The sequence below is a fragment of the Vombatus ursinus genome, unplaced genomic scaffold, assembly GCF_900497805.2.
Source record: "Vombatus ursinus unplaced genomic scaffold, bare-nosed wombat genome assembly UNPS02011369.1, whole genome shotgun sequence".
Taxonomy (NCBI): domain Eukaryota; kingdom Metazoa; phylum Chordata; class Mammalia; order Diprotodontia; family Vombatidae; genus Vombatus; species Vombatus ursinus.
Window position 1 is genome coordinate 4,083,782 of NW_020951147.1, and position 22,593 is coordinate 4,106,374.

A 22,593-nucleotide genomic window follows, 5' to 3' on the forward strand; every position below is an offset into this window, starting at 1 on the left:
ACAGCACAGTAATATTCCATTACATTCAAGTACCTTAATTTGTTTAGCCATTATGCAACTGACGGGCATCTACTTTGTTTCCAGTTCTTAGCAATCACAAAAAAGGACTACTGTAAATATTTTGGAGTATACACAGACTTTCTTTTTATAGATCGCTTTCTTGGGGTATAAGTCCAGTAATGGAGCCTCTGGTTCAACGGGTATGGATATTTTAGTCACTTTATTTGCATAATTCTAAATTGCTTTCCAAGATGGTCATAGCATTTCACGATTCTGCCAACAATGTATTAGTGCACCTATCATTCCACAACCCCTCCAACATGGATTGTTGCCACTTTTTGCCATTTTCGCCAATTTGCAGAGCATAAGGGGAAACCTCAGGGTTGTTTTGATTTGCATTTCTCTCATTATTACTGGTTTGGAGCATTCTTTCACATGGTTTTCAATATTTGCAATTCTTCTTTTAAGAACTATCTATTCATATCCTTTGACCGCTTATTTATTAGTGAATAACTGTTAGTCATATATATTTATTGTTTATGTTTCTTGGATACCGAAACTGAATCGGATAAACTTTAAAGATCTTTCCCCCAATTTGACCACTTCCCTTAAGCTAGATGCATTAATGTTGTCTGTGCAGAAGCTTTTTAGTTTTGAGTAGTTTTTCATTTTGTCTTTTGTAATTTCCTCTATCTCTTGTTTGGTTGAGAATATATCTCATTTCCATAGCTGTGAGAGGTATATGATTTGTCTCTTTTCTAATTTTTTTTAAGGTATGACCTTTAATATTAAGGTCAAATATCCATTTGGATGTATTGTGGAGAGGAGTGTAAGATGTTGGTCTAAGCCTAATTTCTGCCAGGCTGTTTTCCAATTTTCCCATCAGTATTTTTAAATCAAATAAGGAGTTTTTCCCTAGGTAATTTATGTTTTCCACTTTATCACACATTAGATTGAGTTCTATTGTGTACAATTCTCTTTGTCTAGTCTGTTCTACCGATCTCTCTCTCTCTATTTTTTAGCCAATACCATATGGTTTTGATAACTACTGTTCTATAGTATAGTTTGAGCTCTAGGAGTGTTATTCCCCTTCATCTATACTTCTTTTCATCATTTCCATTGATATTCTAGATCTTTTGCTTTTCCAAATGATTTTTGTTATCATTTTATTAAGCTCTGTAAAGTATCCCCTGATGGCATTAAAAGTGTAAATTAATTTCCATCGTTTTGTCATTTTTATTATATTGGCACAGCCTAGCCATGAGCATTTAATATTCCTCCAGTTATTTAAGTTGTCCTTTATTTCTTTAAGGAGGATTTTGTAATTGAATTTCTATAAGTCTTTTTCATGCTTTGGTAGGTCCATTCTCAGATATCTTATGCATTTTGTGGTTATATGATTGCCTCTTAAACATAAACCATTTAAATGGTTAGGCAAAGTAATGATAATCAATCATAATGTTTAGTCAATAGGCGATTGAATACCTACTATGTACCAAGCACTGTGCTTAAGCACTGGAGATATATAAAAAAGGCAAAAGATAGTTGCTACCCTCAAAGAGCTTACAGTCTAACAGGAAAGACAACAAGCAACCAATTGTGTACAGACAAGTGATTTTCAGGCAAAACAGATCAATGCAGGAATAATCAAACATCACAGTTACTCAATAGAAGGTAAAAGCAGGCATAATCAAAATATCACAGTCCACCCACATAAACCTGGGGCAGGCTTTTCCATCAGTGTATGCAGCATCCACAGGGGAAAATGGACACGTGCTTTCAGGACGTAGCAGGGAGTCCAATGAGTGGGGAAAGCCAGGTTTCCTGGTTGTACCCGGAATGACTGGCAAGTCTGGATGATAGGTATTGATGTGCTGGGTCCTTTCAGGTGCAATCGGGACCACATAAAGCTACTTCTCTGCTAGCTGCTCTCCCACGGGGCAAAGTCTCTCCTCTCCTGCTCCTGAGCAGATAAAGCAGTGATGAGCTCTTTTGGTTCACGGCCTCCCTTAACAGGGCATTGCGAAAGTGCTGTGGAGTCATGTAGGAGTTGTACTAGGTGGCCTCTGAAGGCCTTCAGGATCTTGAAGACCTTCAAGATCTGAGATTCTGTGAGTACAAATTATAGACTGGACCCTCTGGACCCAATGGGGATGGTCACCAGACTTTCCATCCACAGGATCCTGCCTTCTCTGATCCCAGCTCTAGGTCCCACGGGACAAGGCACAGTAACTGATATCTCTGGGAAAGTTAATCCATCAGATTAGCCAGTTACTTAGCAGGGCAGCCTGGAAAGGGCCCGCGGTGGGGTTTCAATTGGGAGTATGTGGGAGGGTAAGATTCAGACGGCTGGTTGGCTTCGGAAGCTGGGGAACCTGGATAGTGAAGGACAGTGTGAAGGCCCCCTTGATGACAGAGATATTATAGGGGATTTCAAAAAGAAAAGACAGGACTGAAGCTTCCTCCACCCATTTTTCACCAGGATTAGCTCTGATCTCTAGGCAGCGGGTACTTGAGTCTCAAAGCCTCAAGGAGTACTTGCTGGTTAATGGTCTCTCAGAACATAGGAAAGCGTGGCCTCAAGGCCCAGACTTCAAAGTCTGGAAGGACAGCAGAGGCAGGACAAGGTGTGGAAATGCATCCATCCAGTAGGAATGCTAAGTCGTCAGAAGGAGAGAGGAGCCATCCAGGTAAGGCACAGATCCCAGGACTGAGAACTGGGAGAGACCTCAGCGATCATCTCTCCCACCTCCTCCTTTCTGCAGAAGAGGAAACTGATGCCTAGAGAGGTTAAATACCTTGGCCAAGTGGGCGCAGGAAGGAAGCGGGAAAGTGGGAATCCAACCCAGCATTCTGAGTTGACTCTAACCCAGTGCTTTTGCCGCTCTCTTATAAGGTGTGTGATATCACCTACATGCTCTTTGACCATTACCACGCCCTGGGCATAAGGTCCCCTGGACGGGCTCCTGGTAGAGTGAAAATCTGGGTGCTGGTTTATCAGAAAAAGAGAGAGAAAGAGGGGGAGGAAGGCAGAAAGAGAGAGGGGGGGTCAGGGAGGGAGGGAGACAGATGGAGACAGAAAGAAAGGGGAGGATTGATTACTTACTGAAATGTCATGCATTCACATCCCAGCTCCACCTCTTAATACTTAGGTGACCTTGGACAAGTCTCTTGCCTTTAAGGGTCTGCAGTTTTCTGATCTGTAAAAGGAAAAGATCAGGCTAGCTGAAGTCTGTCCTTTGATCTAGTCCTGAGCCAGGGACCCAGGAGAGAGTTGGAGGGAGGGGCTCCGAGGTGAGCCCCCAGGCCCAGGTTGGGCCTCCAGACCGGGGATCCTGGGCTGTTCTGAGGCAGCAGGTCTGCGCTGGGATCTGGGGAGGCCCAGGCAGGTCAGAGCTGAAGATGCAGGGGGGCAGGCCTGCACTGGGTGAAAGCCAGCATCCTCCTGGGCCGTCCTAGCCCTTGGGGGCACTTGCCTCATTCTTTCCTCTGCTCTTTTCCCCCTCCCAGTGCTCCTGGCTGTGCCTTGGCTCAGGATTAGCTGTGTTTGTAGAACTGCCAACCCCTGTGACTGAAGGCAGGCTTCTGGGCAGCTGAAAGGCTGGTGTGAAAGGAGGGAAAAGAGACCTGGGGGCAGGGGCAGGGGAGGCGGCCTCCTGCTCAGCCTCCAACCCCAATCCAAGGAACATTACCCAGGACCTCCTGGGGCCGGGCAGGGGGGAAACACACGAGGAAACACAGAACCTGCAACAAGGAATTGGTGTCTCTGCTTTCAGCTCTCACCGGATTCTAATCCTCAGACCCAGTGCTAACCTGAAGCACCTAGAACAACCCTTGGCACGCAGTAGGTGCTTACTAATATTTATGGAGCTGCCAAAGTTTCTTCCCACCACAAAATTTTCCTTGAATTATTTTGAATATACTCACACATGAATACAGAATCTGGATAGAACGTAACCCCCATGAGGGGCAGGGCCCGATACAAAATCTGGCATATAGTAGGCACTTTAGAAATACTGATTGGTGGAATTGAATTGGGAACCAAACCCTTGGCTGCCTTCCCAACCTTATCCCCCATCACCCCCCTCCCCCTTCACTGCAGTCACTGTTTTGGGCAAAGTGACCTACCAGCCAATCCTAGAAGAGGCTACTCTGCCCTGGAAAAAGCAGCTGATGGTATGGGGACTTGGGGTGGCAGGCAGTAGAGCCCTGGGATTCAATCAGGCTTGGACGTCTCCAAGTATACCATCCCCTCCCCTCTTATCTTTAAGGCCCTCCCTTCCTTTGGGGGCAGCTAAGTGGCACAGTGGATAGAGTGCCTGGCATGGAGTCAGTCCTGAGTTCAAATCTGATCTCAAACACTTCCTATCTGTATGACCCTGGGCAAGGTACTTAATCCAGTTTGCCTCAGTTTCCTTATCTGCAAAATGGGCTGGAGAAGGAAAGCACAAACCGTTCCAGTATCTCTGCCAAGAAAATCCCAAATGGGGTCATAAAGAGTCAGACACGACGGAAATGACTGAACAACAACTCTTCCTTTGAGGAAGGTGTCATACTTTCTGTAAAGTCTTTGGAGATACTCCCCTGGAGCTAGTTGGTACTGCTGGGCCTGGAGTCACGAAAACCTGAATTCAAATCCAGCCTCAGACAGTTACAGCTATATGACTCTGTGGGCAAGTCTCTTTGCTTCTGCCTCAGTTTCCTCATCTGTAAATGGGGATAATAACAGCACCTGCTCCTCAGCTGTTGCAAGGCTCAAATGAGAAACGTCTGTAAAGTTCTTTGCACACCGTTCAGTGGTGTATGAATGCTCATTATTCTCCTCTTGAAAAGCATGCTTTCCCTCAGCAGGTGTTCCCAGAGTAACTTGTCTGATCTTGCACATCTCTCCAGCATCGTTTCCTCCCAGGAATGTACGGTCCTCAAAAGCAGGGACCGGGACCTTTCTCGCTTTTGAGTGGCCACAGTTAAGCCTGAGATTCTCACACGACTCCAAAGAGCACGAGGATTGTCGGACACGGTTGGGGATATTTATTCCTCTCTTCTCTGGTTCTCTGGCCGCACCCTGGCAATCTGGCAGCTTGCTATAATGAGATCAGCCATGTATTGTCATTGGCTCCCCTTGCAAGCACATGGTTCAAAAAGCTCAAAGAATGGATGAGTTTATTTATAGGTCAGAGAAAACAATACTGATGCCGTCCAATAGAGCGACGGGTCCCCACAGCCCTGTACGACCTCGGTCACTTATAGTCATGGTAGGCAGGACTCCCAGCAGGCACGGGGCTTGCCACTCTCCTCATCATGCGATATCCCCTAACGCGGTCCACAGCTGCCAATAGGCAGCTCCTGCAGAGCCTCCAGCAGGGGGCGCCATTATCACACTTCCGGGACTCCAACAGGCCTGGACATAGGGTCATGGGCCTCTGCTCCCCCCAACGTCCCATTCTTCAGCTTTCCTGGTTCTCTTGTCTTCAGTTCTCAGCTTTCCCACAGCCCCCAGGGGACACTTCATTTTTGGTTCTTTTTCTAAGAGAAGAGACTTCCTGTCTGAGTCAGGACAGATAATAATGATAGCTTTAAGGTTTGCAAAGTACTTTACAAACATTACCTCATGTGAACCTCACAACAACCCTGGGAAGTAGAAGCTATTATTGTCCCCACTTTACAGATGGAGAAACTGAGGCAAAGCAAGACATCAAGCATTTGCCGAAGGTCATACAGCTAGTTAAGTGTATAAGGCTGGATTTGAACGCACATCTTCCTGACTCCAGGCCTGCTGCTCTATCCAATGCACCACCTAGCTGCCTAAGGTAGAGGAGAGCAGTCTCACTACTGCAGAGGGGAGGGAGGATTTCAGAGTTTCCCAGTGCGTAGCTGAAACCAGACGGCTAGGTAGTACAGTGGAGAGAGCAGCAGGCCTGCTGGAGTCAGGAAGATCTGCGTTCAAATCCACCCTCAGACACTTCTAGCTGAGTGACCCTAGGCAAGTCACTTTGATGCGGTATGGACCCAAGCTGTGACCTTTGCCCCTTGCCCCAAAAAAGAATTTGGGTCCCATTTGTCTATGGGCCCCAGAAAACCCTTAAACTCACTCTGGTCTCAGATGGTTACCTGAGGTTACCTATATTCCACTCAATGGCTTTTCCTTATCAGCTCTCCCTATCTACCTTTGAAAGCCCTAATTCCACCTTTGATTTTATCCAGACCCCATTCAAACCTCTTCATTATCTATTCCCACTGTCTATTCAACCTCCCAGACATTCCAATGGCAATTCTCCCTAAACTCCTCCCCCAGTCACCCAGATCCTGGCCCCTCCTCTGGTCACCTCAAATTACTTGAGTGTATATAAGATCCACCCTGGCCCCACTTTAAACACTGAGATTTTCTCATGCCTGTTCATCCTTACAGGTGTCACTGATGTTCAGATTCCTTAAGAGTCTGGCCTGTATGGTTTATTTCTAGTAAAAAGCTTTGTCTCTGACTGAAAGAAGATTTGGGTCGAATTCTTTGGGGCAGGATCTGCCACATGTCGTGATTTTGGGATTCCAGCACCCCTAAACCCCATCAACATCACCTTTTGCCTCAGTTTCCTCATCTGTCAAATGGGCCGTAGAAGGAAATGGCAAACCACTTTTTGCCAAGAAAAGGGTCATAGGGAGTCAGACGAGTAGAGCTCAGACTCTTCAGTCACCCTTACTCCACGGCTGCCATCGGCTTCTGGCCCCACAGACACAACACTGCCATTGGGGCGGGGGTTGGTGGGAATCCACACAGTCTGGCCTGTCATGCCCCCTGTTGTGTTTGAAGCCCCCCCCCATTTCTCGCCATTTGTCTCTCAAGTCCCCACAGCCCTCCTGGGCTCCCTGCTGAGGACTCCATGTCCCTCAGTGAACCCAAAGAGAAAGGAGAAAATGTCCAGCCCACAGCACCCCAACTCAACCCTCAGCCCAACAGAGCTGCTAAAGAGTGGACAAACGTTGAAAAGAAACATTCTTCTTGTCTCCTCATCCCACATATATGAACATCAGAAGACCCGGAGCTGGAAAGGCCCTTAAGCATGACCTAAGTCAGAGGCCCCAAGTTCAAACCCCAGCCTGCTATGTCCGGCAGATGACTTCACCTTTCTGGGCCTTCCTTTGCTCATCCGTAAAATATCCCTGTAAAAAGGCCCCTTCCAGACGAGCATCTCAGAGTGGTTCCCGGCCCACCGCTGACTCACCAAGCAAACCTAAGGTCAAACATGAAATTAAAACCTGAATCCCCACTATTTTCAGCTCTTCTGCTCCCAGCAGCGCTGGGTGTGGCTCAGAAGAACACCATTTTCCCAAGGAGACCTTTGCAAGGGCCTCCTGGGTTTGTGGTGCTTGGCAAAGAGCCTCAGAAGGACTGGGAGGCAGAAACCTGGCTCTGCCACGTCTCCTGTTGTAAGCCTGGCCTTCTCTGGCCTCGGTCTCCTCCTCTGTAAAACGAGGAGGTTGTTACCCCAAAGAAGGTCCTTTGTGGGGAAGGACCTCAGAGGCTGGGCTCAGAGGTATTATCGCCATTTTATAGTGTAGTCAGAAGACTCGTCCAAGGTCATAGCTAGTAAGGTCCTGGATCGAAGATTTGAACCCAGATGTCGTACCTTTCTCTCTATCCACCAGACCTTTCAGACAGGCCCGGATGAGGCACCAGGCCCCCGGGGAACATCAGGGGCACCAGACCCTCACTTTCCCCAGTCACAGTTAAGGGCTGGGGACCCGCTGAGGGACTGAGGCAGGGAGAGGCAGGGAGAGTGGGCAGGGGAGAGGAAAGCGGCCTCAGGCCCTCACACGAGGGCCATTTCTCCTTTCACCAACAATGGGTGAGCTCAGCAGCTCCCCTCAGCCTGGCGACCCCCTCCCTCCCCACCCCACAGCAGCGCCTTTGTTCTCCCTCCCTCCCTCCCTCCTTCCCTTCTCTCCCTTTCCTCCTGGCTTTCCAGAGGCTCCCAGCTAAAAAGCCTGCCAAGCCCTATTGAGCGCGTATTATTTCAATTCAACTCAATAAGCACTGACGTGCCTACTATGTGCCAGGCACTGGAGAAACAAAAAAAGCTAAAGACACCCCCTCCCCCCCAGGAGGGGCTAAAAGAGCGCTGGGCCTGGAGTCAGGAAAACCTGAGTTCAAATCCAGCCTCGGACACTGCGTAGCTGTGTGACGCAGGGCAAGTCACGCAACCCTGTTTGCCTCAGTTGCTTCATCTGTAGCCTCATGAGTGCCTTTGCCAAGAAAACCCCAAAAGGCGTCAAGACTGAACAACAAAACCCTGAGACGCATTATTTCCCTAAATGCTTGTATGAGGAGCTGGGGACTGCATTATCCACCTCCCGGGAGCCCAGGACCTTGCTTATAGTCTGAGATGTCCCGAGGCTACCCTAGGCGGGTGGGTGGAGATGAAAAGGAGCCCAAGAGAGAGGACTTTGGAGAAGCCCCAGGGTGGAGTCCGGCGCCCCCAAGATCTCTTTTCGGAGGCAGCCTCAGGCAGTCTAAGGAGCCTCATTCCTAATTAAATTCAGCCCCACAAACATTTGTCACGTACAGCTTCCGTGTGGGCCGGGCCAGAGTTTTCCCCAGTCTGGTACCCACGCACGTAGTCTGCAAACTGCAGTCCTAGACTTGTCTGGGGCACTTGCTGGGAGTTTTAACTGCATGGCCCATCCTGCAAATCAGAGGCAGGGCTTTTTAAACCCGGGTTTAGCCAGATTCCTCAGGAGGATTTCAAACCACTCTAAGCAGATAAGAAAATAATGTCAGTCCTCCGAGGGAGAGCAAACTAACTGCCAGGGAAGTTGGGGGCGGCGACCAGGAAAACCTCCCAGTGGGAACCGGCTTTAGAACTGAGCCTGGAGTGGAAGAGAAAACATTCCAAGAGGGGGAGGGGAGGAGGCCAGGCAATCCTGGCCCGTGAGTGTGCAAATATGAAGGTATATTTGCATAATGCCTTGGGGGGACTTTTCCTTTCCAAAGCATCTGGAGATAGGCTCTGTGATCGCCGGTGCAGGAAAGAAGCTCCCAGAGCATCAGGCTCAACCCTTTCATTTTACAGAGGATTCGAACTCAAGTCTTCTAACTTGGTAGTGCAAGCATTATCGTCACCAGGAGACAGCAGAGGAAACAGCTGCAGAGAGGCTGAGTGATTTGTCCCTATGAGTCCCTTCGCCGCTCTGTGCCTCAGTTTCCCCATCAGTAAAGCGAGGAAAAAGGTCCAGTCCAGTCCAGTCTCCCCGCCCCCCGGGTGAGGACGTGTAGTTTTCCAGGCTGTGCAGCTCTGCTCTGCCCCGCCCCGTCCCGGCTCCTCCTTTCGGGTTCTCCATACGCTGCCACCCCGGGCTTTCCGCTTTCCCCGCCCCGCCGGGCCCTGTTATGGTTGCGGTTTTAAATGACACGTGCGGCTCAGATGAATGAACCCGAGGGTCCCACCCCCTCCATCAGCCAATCACGGCGAACCTCAGTACGGCGGCTTCCGCCTATAGAGGCGCCGCGGCCGGCGAGGACCGGGGGCTCGGCAGCCCACGTGGGAGCCCGGGCCGGGTAAGGGGGCGGGTGCCGGGAGGAGGCGGGCCCTAAGCGCCGAGCTAGCCATTGGCTGGGCCTGCTCGGTTCGCGGGGGCGGAGCGAGTGCGCGGCGCCAAGGCTTAAATGTGACTGACAGCCGGGAGCGGGGCGGGGCTGGTCTAGAGAGCGGTGAGTGACAGGGAACGCTGTCCAACGGCAGGAGGGGCCGGGCAGCGGCGCCCAATGGATGTCGGCGGGGCGGGGCAGCGGTCGCAGCAAGTTTGGTTGCGCGGGGCCGCAGCGGAACTGTCAGTGGCGGCGGCGGCAGTGGCTGAGTGGCAGCGGCGGCGGCGGCGGCGGCGACGGAGTCTGGTCTGCGGCTGCGGTGAGTCCCTGGGCCGCTCGCTCCCGGCCCCGAGCTCCCTGCTCGCCCCCCTCCTCCTCTTCCTCCGTCTCTGCCCCTCCCCGCCCCTCTCCACCCCCCCAATTCACCCGCCCCCGCCCTCAGGGGAGCGCGCGGACCTTTATGTAACGCGCGCGCGCGGTGGCGCGAGCCCGACGGGGCCGGGGGGCGGGCACGCGCCCCCTCACACCCCCCCCCCGCAAGGGAGCACGTCACGCGACCCCGTCACCCCGCCCTCGCAGCCACCTCGTCCTTTGACGCGTCTCTCTCAGTTTGCCCTTCTGTCAAATGGGCGCAGCGCGCCAGGGGGGACTCACAAGGCTCCTCGCCCCCATTTTACGGGTGAGGAAACTGAGGCCCGGAGGGAGAGGACTTGCCTTAAGCGCCCTTCTGACTAGTCCCAAACAGAGTGTAAGCTCCCCGAGGGCAGGCACACTCCCCCAAGGCAGCACCGGCTGCTTGTCCCTGGATATGGTGACAGGGGAAACTGAGGCTCCGCGAGGGGCGCAGCGGGCTGTACGTGGCTGGGAGCGGGCGTCGGCGCCCCCCTTCCAGCCCCCCCCCGAAACCGATGCTGTTCATTGAGCTCCTGCTCCAGGAGGCGCCGAATAAATGCTTCTCGTCCCCCGCGTGTCTGGTCTTGGCTGTGTTCCCCCTCCCCTTCAGATCAAGTCGAGGGGCAGCCGGCCTTTATTAGGCACCTACTGTGTGCCAGCCCCGCTGCCCTCCAGGGGCTCTCAGGATGATGGAGGATGGTGCAGCAATTGTGCACCAGCAGCATACGGTTGGTCGGTGGGGACAGTGTGTTGGTATCCTCAGCGAGGTGCTTGTGGACTGACTGACTGACTGCCACTGAGCTGCGTGACCTTGGTCTTGTCATTTCCCGTCCCTGGGCCTCCGTCTTCCTCCATCCACCAGCTTTCTGACAAGCAAGCGGAGGCTCAGCGTGGATGACTGGGCCACAGTCTCTCCTCCGGCCGGCTGGGCGCTGCTCGACCCACCCCACCCGCGCCTTGGTCTCTGGCCGGCCGGGTCAGCGTCTGCTTGGCCGGGACTGGGCCGGGGGCCAGTGGGGAGTGACTGTGGAATGAGGAAGCGGTTATGGGGCGGGTCCTGCATGGGATGGCAGCGAAAACCCACTGGGGAAATAACGTGGACATATAGGAAGCCCACAGAGTCATCGTCTTGGCTCGCGTTCAGAGCCGTGTTTGGGGGTGCCAGGCGCTTTGCGGATGTTATCTCCCTGGGTCCTGGCGGAGGTGCGGGGAGGGAAGGGCCGGTAGGAGCCGTGTGACCCTGGGCAAGTCACTGAACAGATCCGTGCCTCAGTTTCCTCTCCTGTGGAACATGGGTGGCCCTTCCCTCCTAGGGGTGTCTAGAGTAGCAGGAGATAGCATGTCAAGTGCTTTTGGGGGCTGTTAGCTGTGATTACTGTTGTTAATGGTAACAGCCCCATTTTCACAGATGGGGAAACTGAGGTGTGGAGCAGTTCTGTGACTTGCCGGAGGCTGGATTTGAGCGCAGGGCTTCCTGGCTCCAGGCCTGGTGCTCTGGGCCCGGTGCTGCCCACCCAGGTGCCTCTCCAGGTCATTCCTTGGGGGAAGGCTCCCGTGGGACAGAGGCAGGTTTTGCCCATTCGTTCTGCCCCAGCATCGGGTCTCAGACATTGCTCCGTTCTCTCTCGTTCAGATACTTATCCCCTCTTGCCAAGACCGCTGCAGTGGCCTCCCTACAAAGGCCTGGGCTTGGCGTTCAAGGCTCTTCGAGGCAGGCCGGTGGCAGGCTGCCTTCCGCCCCCTCTCGTCTCTTTCCCCAGACCAGGCGCCATCCCCCAGGGCTGGAGCGTTCTCTGCTTCTTAGCATTTGCTGCCTTCTTCAGAGCTCGGGGTCTCTCCCCAAAGTTAGCAGCCCTCTGACCGTCTGCCCTCCTTTCCTCCTCCGTGCTCGCCTCTCTCTCGGGGTTCTCCTCAGTCTGTGCTGGATGGTCTTGCGGGTGGGTGTCTCCCGCCCTGTCCTGGGCCCTCTTCTCCCTCTGTACCCCTTCACTTGGTGACCGCAGCAGCCCCCGTGGGCTCCTGCCCCATCTGTCGGGTGATTCTGGCCCGAGCCTCTCTGCCGACCTCCCCTGTCCCTTGGCCGTCTTCAGCCGGGGGCCAGCACACACCGTAACCTCATGGTGGCCCAAATGGCATTTCCGATTTTCTGCGTCTTTCCCGTCTCCCAGACTTGCGATGCAGAGTCGCGTTCTCCTCCCTGTCGCCAGCCGTTCCCATTTCTACCTTTGTGACATCTCTTTGGCGCCCCCTTGTCTCCTGTGCCGTGGCCCCGCCCTGGGGCGGGCCCCCATCACACACACCTGGGCTGTTGCGGGGGCTGCCGGGGCGTCCAGTCTGTCCTTCACCCAGCTAGCAAAGCAGTCTTTCCCAAGCCCGACGTTGACCCCATCACTGCCCCTCCCAGTACAATTCAGTGGCTTCCTATTATCTCCAAGAGCAAATAGCAGATCTTCTGTTGGGCGTGGAGAGGCCTCTTTCCAGGCTTCCTCCACTTTACTTCTCCCCTGACTTTCTGGGTTGGATTGTTAAGCGCCTACTATGTGCTGGGCCCTGGGCCAAGCACCGTCAAGACAGAGAAGCAAAAGACTCACAACCTATATGCAAGCAGTCGTGTGCAAACAAGATACAGATGAGATAAATCTGCAATGATTGAGGGAGATTGAGGAAGGCTTCTGGTAAAAGATGGGATTCCAGCCCGGCCTTAAAGGGAGCCGAGATGAGGGGGAGGCTTCCGGCCGGAGATGGCGCTCCCAGACGAGGGTCTCGTCCGTGGGCCAGCGGGGAGCCCGGACCGAAGTTCTCTGCTGGATCCTGGACGCTGCTGAGCGAGGCGGGGTGACCTGCACCTTCCCTGCTCTCACCCTTTCCTCTCAAGCCGCCGGCACTTCCCAAATGGAAGTTTTCTCTGTTTTGCTTTTATAAACGTGGGCCTCTTTGCTATGACAGGATGTGACAGCCTTCGTGGCTGGTTTTGTCTCCGTGTCTCCAGTGCCTAGAAGAGGGTCCAGCACATAGTAGGCACTTGATGCTTGTTGCCTGAATGATGGAAAGTTTCGATCAGAACAGTTCCTTTCCTAGCATCGGGAAGGCTGAGGAAGTGGGTCAGCTCTGCCCCCCAGACCTCCACTGCCTCTGCTCCAGGAGTTCTGGGACTCGATGGAGAAGTTAGAATCACCCCATTTTTCTCCCCTTAAGTAATGGTTCAGAAAAACCGCGATCCCCGAACCTGAGTTCTGTTTCCTGTTAATCAAGGTCCATAACCCGAGCGGCAAGGACTCCATAGTCACCCGAGGTCAGCGGGAGTGGCCGAGGCCTGTCCGAAACCAACGGCTCCGTGATCTTGCTGGTGAGAGCTTCCTGTAAAGCCTGCAGAGCCCTCCCAATGGGTTTTCTTCCCTGAAGGTGTTATTACCTCTGTTTTACAGATGAAGAAACTGAGGCTGAGAGTAAATGACTTTCCTGTGGTCAGTCGTGTGGCTGGGAAAGGTAGAAAGAAGGATTTGAACCCAGGCCACCCTCCTTCCATTTTACAGATGAGGAAACTGAGGCCCAGAGAGCCTTGCTGACTTGTCCACAGAGGCAATAATGGCCGTAGCTGCATTTGAACTCAGGTCCAAAGTACACATGGGATCTTTTCCTCTTTCTTCACTCTCTTTGGGATTCAGACCTAGGAGTGGTATTGCTGGGTCAAAGGGTATGGGCAGTTTTACAGCCCTTGGGGCATTGTTCCAAGTTGTTCTCCACCTTGGTTGGACCAGTTCATGACTCAGACCAACAGTACCTCCGTGTCCCTGCTTTTCCACATCCCCTCCAACATTTGTCTTTTCCTTTTCTGTCATGCTGGCCAATCTGATAGGTGGGAGGTGGCTCCTCAGGGCTGCTTTGATTGCATTTCTCTAATCAGTAGTGATTTGGAGCATTTATTCATGTGACTATTGATAGCTTTGATTTCTTCTGAAAACTACCTGTTTGTAGGCTTTGACCATTTATTTATCTGGCCTGTATCTTTGTAGTGGTCACAAAGCTTGGTGGCATTTGAGCAGAGAAGCCATTCACTTGGCCGTGGTATGCAAGGCAGATTGGAGGGGGCAGAGACTAGCCTCAGGGAGACCAATTGTGATGGAGAGCTGGGTGTGGGCATCCACTGTGGGTGTGCCAAAGGGGGCCGCTCGGGGGTACCAGGACACGGGACTCCCTTCTGGGGTGCTGAGGGTGAGCTTCGCTTATCCTGGTTTTCCTTGTCATGGCAGCCTTGCTCTTCCTTAGGTCACATTATTATGTAGTGCTAAGCACATTTTACTTTGGACGTTTCCTGGTGACATCACCAAAGGGGGACATGGGTCATTCACCTCTCCATCAGCAGCAGGGAGCCTTGAGGGAGGCTCAGCCTGACCCTAGCTGGGCAACCTTGGATGATCACCTTAGTGGCTTCCCAGGCCCCAGCGCCTCCTGAGGCACAGTCTTTCTCTCTGTCTCTCTGTTTCTGTCTTCCCTCTCTGTCTCCCCTCTCTGTCTCCTCTCTCTGTCTCCCCTCTCTGTCTCCTCTCTCTGTCTCCCCCTCTGTCTCCCCTCTCTGTCTCTCTCTTTCTGTCTCTATCTCTGTCTTTATCTCTCTGCCTGTCTCCCCTCTCTGTCTCCTCTCTCTGTCTCTGTCTCTGTCTCTCTCTGTCTCTGCTGAAACTTCCTTCTGCCCTTGGGGAACTTGCCATCATTATTTTTATTGTGCTATTTAAAAAGAAGAAACTGGGGTTTTGATTGTCCCCCTTTGTGGTGGTCTTTTGGGTCGTGACCATTTCCGTGAACTTTCCCCTTGTCCGGCGGGCTGTGGGCCTTGGCTGGTGCTCCTCAGGTGCTGTCTCCAAAATAAATAACAGGTTCCACAGGGACAGTGTTAATCTGGGGCTCTCTTGGGTTTGACGTCGGTGTTGGGGCTCCTCTCCCCACGGCTTGTCTGGCTCCTTCTCCTCCTGCTTGGCTCAGGATGGCTGGCCATACATCTGCCTCTCACACAGTCCTGCGTCTTCCTGCTCACTGTGCTGAAGTTAAAGCAGGTTATAGCTGGTAACAAGTCACTCTGTGCTGAGGTAGTTCAGGGATAGAAAGGAGGTCTGAGATTGGCCCTTCCCTCCAGAGACAACATCCCGAATTGTGATGCAGACGGAACCATGGAGGAGGTGAGGGACCAGTGGGCCCGGGAAAGCGGTGTCCAGAACTCCTTGTGAGAACCCTTCCTGGCTCTCCCCGAAACCCTGAGCAGGAAGAGGTGGGGACTTGCCTGTCAGGGTCCCCGAGCCACTAAGCCCAGAAGAAGGACTCAGACCCACAGCTTCAAGGCTCTGAGGCCTGCTCTCTCTCTCTCTCTCTCTCTCTCTGTGGCGGCATAGTGCATTTTACACTAGAGGCTCACACCTTCATTTTACAGGGGAAGAAGCTGAGGCTAAGAGAAATGAATGTGTCGTCCGTGAGCCCCCAGAGCGACTGAGTCAGCTCTGAGTTGGGATTCAAACCCGGGTGGCTTTGTTGGAGATTTAGAGTCAGAAGGGGGCCTCACAGGCCACTTAGGTCCGTTGTCTCATTTTACAAATGGGGAAACTGAGGTCTATACAGGCTTGAAGTCTGGTGCTCCTTCCACTCCCCCAGGCGGCTCTAAAGAAGTCAGTGAGGGCTTCGGGGGGAGGGGCAAGCGTGTGCATAGCTGGGTGTGTGAGTGTGGGCGTGCTCACGTTAGTGGAATGAAGACTGTAATCTGATTTTTTTTGTTTCTGTGACATCCCTTGGAGTGAGGAAGAGGGTGATGGTTTTTTATCTCTTTCCTATTTCATGGAGTTGAGGAATCGTACATTAATAACCATTTACATTTACATATCTCAGACTTGATGTTCTGAAAGAACTTTTGTGTCTGCTGCTTCGTTTGATGCTTAAGGCCCACCTGGAAGGAAACTGGGGCCTCCCCCCAGCGGCGGCTCTCTGGGATCTCTTCTGCTAAGTTCTGACATGAAGGTCGTTAATGTTCAGAAGGGGAAACCGAGTCACCCAAAAGATGCCTTCGGTTTCCAGTACTGTTGTCTAGTGCTCCCCCATCCTCAGCCACGTGCTGAGCCACATCGGCACTTTCCTCTCAGTCTTCGTTATCCCAAGGTTCTGTGCCCGCTCCTGTCCTTGGCTCTATCAGTAAAGAGGCTGGCTGAGAAGACTGAATGTGAATTTGGTTTTGGGGTTGGTTGGGTTTTTTTGGGAAGGGGGAGGCTGGAGCCAGCCTCACGCCTGTTTGTGTTCTAAGGACCTCTTTAGTTCCCTCTGAGGCCCCTTCGGAAGGCGAGGCTGGTTAGGAGATGACCAAGCCCGGTCAAAGTACAGGTTCACCAGCTGGGCATGGAACAGGGCCGAGACGAGGCAGGGAGAAATCTATTCTGACACTTGTCACTGAAGACATCTGGAAAATTCCCCGTGCCCTCAGTCTGCTGAGTCAGACCTTTTCCTGCTGTTGGCTTAGCTGCTGTGGCAGTGACTTGGAATAAGCTAAGTGTGTAACTCCCTGTATCATCTGTCACCGGTCAGATGTGCCCAGGCTCAGAAAAGCCTCAGGCCCCTTCTGACCAAAGAATCACTGGGTGATGAGACTTCAGATGCCCAGGCCTGGCTCGGTGGACATTGAGCTGGGACCAGGCATCCCTGTGGCAGGGACAGCCTGGCATAACAGAGAGGGCCCTGGCTTTGGAGGCCGGACCTGGGTTCCGGCTCTGCCGATGCAGCCTCAGTTTCCTTTTCTGCAAACGGAAGTGGTCTGAGGTGGTGGATAATCAACTCTAAATCCTGTGACTATGGGCTTCTCGGCTCCTTGAGACACACTCCCCAAAGTTCTTTTTATAGATGTTTAGTAAAGGAGGTCTCTTAGGGCATAGGGAATCTTTTGGGTGTAGGATGATCAATGAATTGGGAATTTCCAAAGGGATTTGCTGCGTCTTTGGCTGTGACCAGTTAAGGAAAGCTTAGTCAGTGGGTGGAGAGTGGTGGAAAGTGATCATCTGAGCATTGCTTCTCTCCAGCTCCTGTGGCCCCAGTGGGTGAGAGGGAAGCCCTCCAGGCTGCTGAGGGGAGAGGAGGGGACAAGAGTTTTCAATGCCCTTCTACTCCCTGTTCAGATCCTTCCCTCGTCCCTGGCTCTCTGTTCATTCCAAGCCAAGGCAGAAGAGGGCATCGAGAAACAGTGGACCCAAGAAGCCAGTGTCCGAGAAAGCAGAAAGAACTCCCTATCTGATTGAAAAAGGAAAGAGAAAACCGCTTGGAAAACTGCAAAGCAGTCTGGCAGAAATTAGGCTTAGATCAACCCCTTACCCCACCCTCCCCAATACTTTCTGAAAGAACTTTTGTGCCTGCTGCTTCGTTTGATCCTTATGGCCCACCTGGAAGGAAACTGGTGGAGGGGCAGGAAGGGTGCTGACACATCCAGAAAAATAACTCGTACCTTGTGCAAAGTGAAAATCAGAAGAGGCCTCAGCTTCCTATGCCTTCAGAGTTCTCCTCCTCAGAGTGGTAGGGTAGAAATCTTTGCCTCGAGGGCCAAGCTCTGCTGGGCAAAGCGTCTAGTCAAACCGGCTTTCTCAGAATGCTCAGGGAATTGGATTAATGGGGAACAGGCTAGGAAATCCTTTTTTCTTTTTTTACACTCTTTGAAAATCTTGGTAATGTATATCCCTATACTTTCCTGCCTTTAGCTGATACTTTCTGGCTGCCATAATCTTCAGGTCAGAAATCTGAATTGTCTTAGTACAGTTATTCTGAATCTCAGTTCTTAGGATAGAACAGGAGTGGGGAGCCTGCGGCCTTCTAAATGCTTAAATGCGGCCTTTTGAATAAATTTGTTCTGTAAGATTTGGATTCAGTCAGAAGGCTGTACTTAAGGATTTAGAAGGCCACAGGCTCCCCACCCCTGGGACAGAACTTGGTGAATGGAGAAGTTTGGCCCAAATCTGTATTGACTTGAGGATGGAATCGAATGAAAATGTTTCCCTTTGTTCCAAGTGCTGTGCTGATCATTTGGGAATACAGATAGGAAAGGGGGAGCTTATATTCTGATTGGAAGAGAGTTCAGCCACAGGGAGGGTGGCAAGGCTCACGGGTCACGAGGGCACCGTGGCTGGGCGGTCAGCTCGGACACTGGCTTGTTGTGCCCCGGGCACAAGTGGCAAGGCGGGTGATAGGACCAAATGGTCATTAGGACCTGGTCCAGGATCCCTTCATTGTGAGCTGTCTCCAGGGACCAGAGGAGCCTGGGCCCGTGACCTTTGGGAGAAGGGGTGGGCTCTGGGCAGCCAAGGCTTGGGCTGGGGCCTGTGAATAAGTGCTTATTGATTGTTCAGAGGATTCGGCCTTCTCTGCTCTCCAGCAGTGGCAGTGGTTGGGGCTATTCTCCTGGGCTACGCTCGTCTGATTAGGACAGACCCTGGGCATTGCTTTTTAAAAAGGAAGCCCGTTTAGATGGAGGTTTGTTTCTTTGGGATTTGTTTTTTCCCCTGAAAGCTGCTAGGAGGGAAGGAAAATTCTGGTTAATTTAAGTTCTTCAGTACACTCTCTCTTTACTTCCATCCCTCAATCCAATTTCTCTTTTTCCTATCAGAGAAGTTTAGTCACAGTGGCCTTTGTTGGTTTTTTAATAAGTTTTTGTTGATGTCTTTTGTTTTTCACATCGTCATAATTTTCCCTGGTATCCCCTTGACTCTTTCAGAGAGCCACTCAGTATAACAAAGAGTACTTTTTAAAAGGTTTTTAAAAAAGAAAAAGGGAAGGAAGAGGAAAGCAATCACAACTCATTAACACATTGAAAGAGTCCGGAGCAATGCCTAGTGCGGAGCAGTTGTGGACCTCCCGCCTCCACAAAGGGGAAGGCTGGGAATGGCATTTCCCACTCTGTCTTGAGTGTCATGATTTTTCTTTATAGTTTTGCGACCTTCGTTTCTGATTTTTTTTTTGCACGTGGTTCCTTGCCTTTCCGTTGTTGGAGTCAGTCTGCTGAATTTCCTCTGCATCAGTTCATATAGATCTTTGTGTGTATTCATCACACATGTTATTTCTTAGAGCACAGGAGCATTCCCTTCTAGTCACGTAGCCATTCCGCAGTCAGTGGGCATCGACTTTGTTTCCAGTTCTTTTCTGCCACAAAAAGTGCAGCTGCGAATATTTTGGCATATGTGGGGACTTTGTTCTTCTCAGTAGCTTCCTTGAGGTATAAGAGTGTAATGGAATCTCAGAGTCTAAGCTGAGGGACATTTTAGTCACTTTATTTGCATAATTCCAAATTACTTTACAAAATAGTCAGACCAGTTTGCAGTTCTGCCAGTGTTGTATCAGCATACCTGTTGTTCCACAACCCTATACCATTGACTCTCGCCATCTTGTTTGTCATCTTTGAAACCTCAGAGTTGTTTTGATTTTCTTTAAACTTCTTATCAATGACTTGGAGTATCCTTTCATGACGTTGTCAATGCTTTGCATTCCTTCTTTTGAGAACTCTTCATATCTTTTGGCCACCTATCAATTGGGGAATGGCTTTGTAGAAGCTTTTCGGTTTCATGAAACCAAAGTTATCTATTTTATCTTTTGCAAATGCCTCTATCCCTTGTTTGGTTAAGAATGCATAAACTTCTATACAGACAAAATTAATGCACCTATATTAAGAAGGGAAGTAGTTAAATGGGAAAAAAATCTTTTGTATCAGATTTCTCTGATAAAGGTTTGGTGTCTAAGATATGTCAACAATTTATATTTACATATATACACACATACATACGTATATATACATATATGTGTGTATATACACACACACGTACACATATACATATACATATATACACTTTTCCCATAGCTGTGAGAGGTCTCTGAGCTGCTTTTCTTCTAATTTTTTCTAGTATGAACTTTAGTATTAAGATCGAGTATTCATTCAGAAAGTATTGGGGAGAGTGGGGTAAGGGGTTGATCTAAGCCTAATTTCTGCCAGACTGTTTTCCAGTTTTCCAAGCGGTTTTCTCTTTCCTTTTTTAATCAGACAGGGAGTTCTTTCTGCTTTCTCGGACCCTGGCTTCTTGGGTCCGTTGTTTCTGACTCTCCTCGTCTAGTCCGTCGCGTCCCGTTGGCTGCTGCTCTATCAGAGTTTGAAGCCTGGAGCCTTGGTTTTAAAAAAGATGGGATGGCGACTGTCCCTATGATCTGTGGGTGTGGCTGTGATATACACCCTGACTTTCCCCGTCCTTTTCCCCCTCAGATATTATGGTTGACCTGGTTTCTGTAACTTCTCATTTTAAAAAGGCTTTATGTTTCCTCCTTTCCCCTCATTCCTGAACGAAATGCTCATATGCTAATTGCTGTTACCTTTCTCCTGTGAGGAGACCTCTGGTCTTGATCTCTGGTCAAGGATGGGAACTAAAGAGGGGTGCTTTCCTCCCCGCCCAGTTGGGGTGCTGAATGCATGGGGCCCTTCCCCACCTGGCGTGTCTGCCTGCTGTCCTAAGGACAACTCCCCCCACCCCCCGCTGCCCAAGTCTTGCACCCTTTGGGAGGCCTGCCTCACTCAAGGGCCTTCCAGTGACCACTAGATTGGCTTGCCCCCTGCTCTTTCCCAGCGGCCCACTGATGTCTGTGCTGGAGGCGGCCTTCTGGAATTGCTTCGAGCTTCCCACACAAGAGCTGCCTGGATTTTTTTGGTCGACCTGATGTGTTTTTCAGGCCTTCATTTTTGCTTGTTTTCTAATAGTCGGTCGCTATTTGACATACACGGCTGTGAGAACGAGGCAGAGGCTGGACTGGAGAGGTGTGGAGAGTGCTCAGGAGATTACTGTAGTCCCGCTGGAGAGGCGTGATAAGGGCCTGGCCTGGACTAGTGCCAGGAGGGGAGAGATGTGGGGGAGACTCTGCCAGCCTTGGCAGCTGATTGGCCGTGAGGGGGAGGCAAGAACAGAAGGTGACTTTGAGGCCGTCTCTTTCTGGGGGGCCGAGTGGCACACAGTGATTAATGAGGCCCAGGGCTACCATGCCCATTCCCATGGAGAGCTCAGTGGGACAGGAGGGAGGACACATTAAGCCCCTTTCATTCGCTCTGCCCACCCCGGCTTTAGGGCTTCCAAGCTGGACCCTAGGAGAAGAGAGAAGAAATGAGCTCAGAAACCAGCTCAGCGTTTCTCCCCAAGGAAGAACTTTGGGGATTGGCAGCCCTCCTTCGATATGGGGGAGGGGCAAGGCCGGCCTGGCCTCTGCAGGCCCCAGCGTTATGGAAGTCTTCCCAAGGCCCTGGGAAATGAGAACCTGTCCCTCTTGACACAGTCCCGCGAGATGATTTCAGTGGCCATCCTGGGCCCTGGGAAGCACTCACGCTTCTTTCACACCTCCCTCACTCAGTCCATGCACTCTTTGCTGATAAGGTCGAGGGACCTGAGGCAGTGCTGGGCAGACAGAAGACTCAGGACAAAAGGCAAGCTCTTAGCTGAGTGAAAGGGGCCCCTGGCCAGAGACAGTGAATAGAGCAACTGGAGGCCCCGGGCCAGGAATAGCAAGCAGATGGCAAGGCGAGAATGGGAGCAGGGCTCCAGAATTGGCCTCCTCTTAGAGAAGGAAGCAGAGCTTCTGGGCCATGTCAGTGCTTCAGTGAAATTCGAACCCAGGCCCAACTCCCAGTGAGGAGGAGGGGGAGAAAGCTGAGCAAGCACTAGGGGACAGGTCTTGCCAGGCCCCAAGGCCAGGAGTTGGGGTTGATGTCAAAGCCTCGGGTGATATGGGTTCAGGACAAGGATAGTTGACTCTGGAACCCTACCCGTGAGGCCTTGTCATACTAATCCTTTGTGGAAGTTGGGGAGGGCTTTAGGGGCCAAGGCAATGGGAAAAGTCTAGGAACTGAGCAGCATGGGCATGCTAAGGGTGAGTGGTCGGCCTGTCTCCGAGTTGTTTCAGGGGGCAGCCAGGTGGCGCGGAGGATTGAGCTTGGAGTCAGATACGGCCTCAGACACTTCCTAGCGGTGTGACCCTGGCCAAGTCACTTTACCCTGTTTGCCTCAGTTTCCTCATCTGTCAAAGGAACTAGAGAAGGAAATGGCAAACCCCTCCAGTATCTCTGCCAGGAAAACCCCCAGTGGGGTCACTGAGAGTCAGACATGACTGCAATGACAGAACAAGATGATGGCCACGGGCAGGGGAACAGTGCCTGGCACATGTTTTCTCTACTCTCCATCTTCAGTTTTGCCAGAGGCCGGGCATCTTTGTCCACATGGGCGACGAGCTCCTCCAGGGTGGAGAATCCAGGGTCCCCATGCCAGGGCTGCTTGCCACTGCCCTTCAGTAACCCTCCAGAGTCCCATGGAGTCTTGAACAGTTGCTATGGCAGAAGATGTTCCTGCTAATGAGCCTCCCCAGCCTAGGGAGGGTGATCCTCATGCCCCATCCACGTGGCCCCTCCCTGGGCCCCTCCCCGGCAAGACCTGTCCCCAGGGCTTGGGCTGGAATGGCCCCTTCCCTTCTCTGATGTGACCCGGGACTAGGAGGGAGGGCCTGCCACTCAGAGAGCGACCAAGTGGAATTTGGGTGGCCAGAATATCTACGTGCATGTAACTGAGGGAGGGGAGGGCAGAGGGAAG

General features: G+C 51.7%; 1 protein-coding gene across 1 annotated transcript in view; it reads left to right on the forward strand.

Moving 5' to 3' along the window:
- Window positions 1-9,880: 9,880 nt before the first annotated feature.
- PC (pyruvate carboxylase) overlaps window positions 9,881-22,593 on the forward strand; it is an 85,356-nt gene continuing 72,643 nt past the window's right edge. Inside the window, exon 1 of the mRNA XM_027856020.1 lies at window positions 9,881-9,902. The gene's annotated coding sequence lies outside the window, so the exon portion shown is untranslated. The remainder of the gene's footprint in view (window positions 9,903-22,593) is intronic.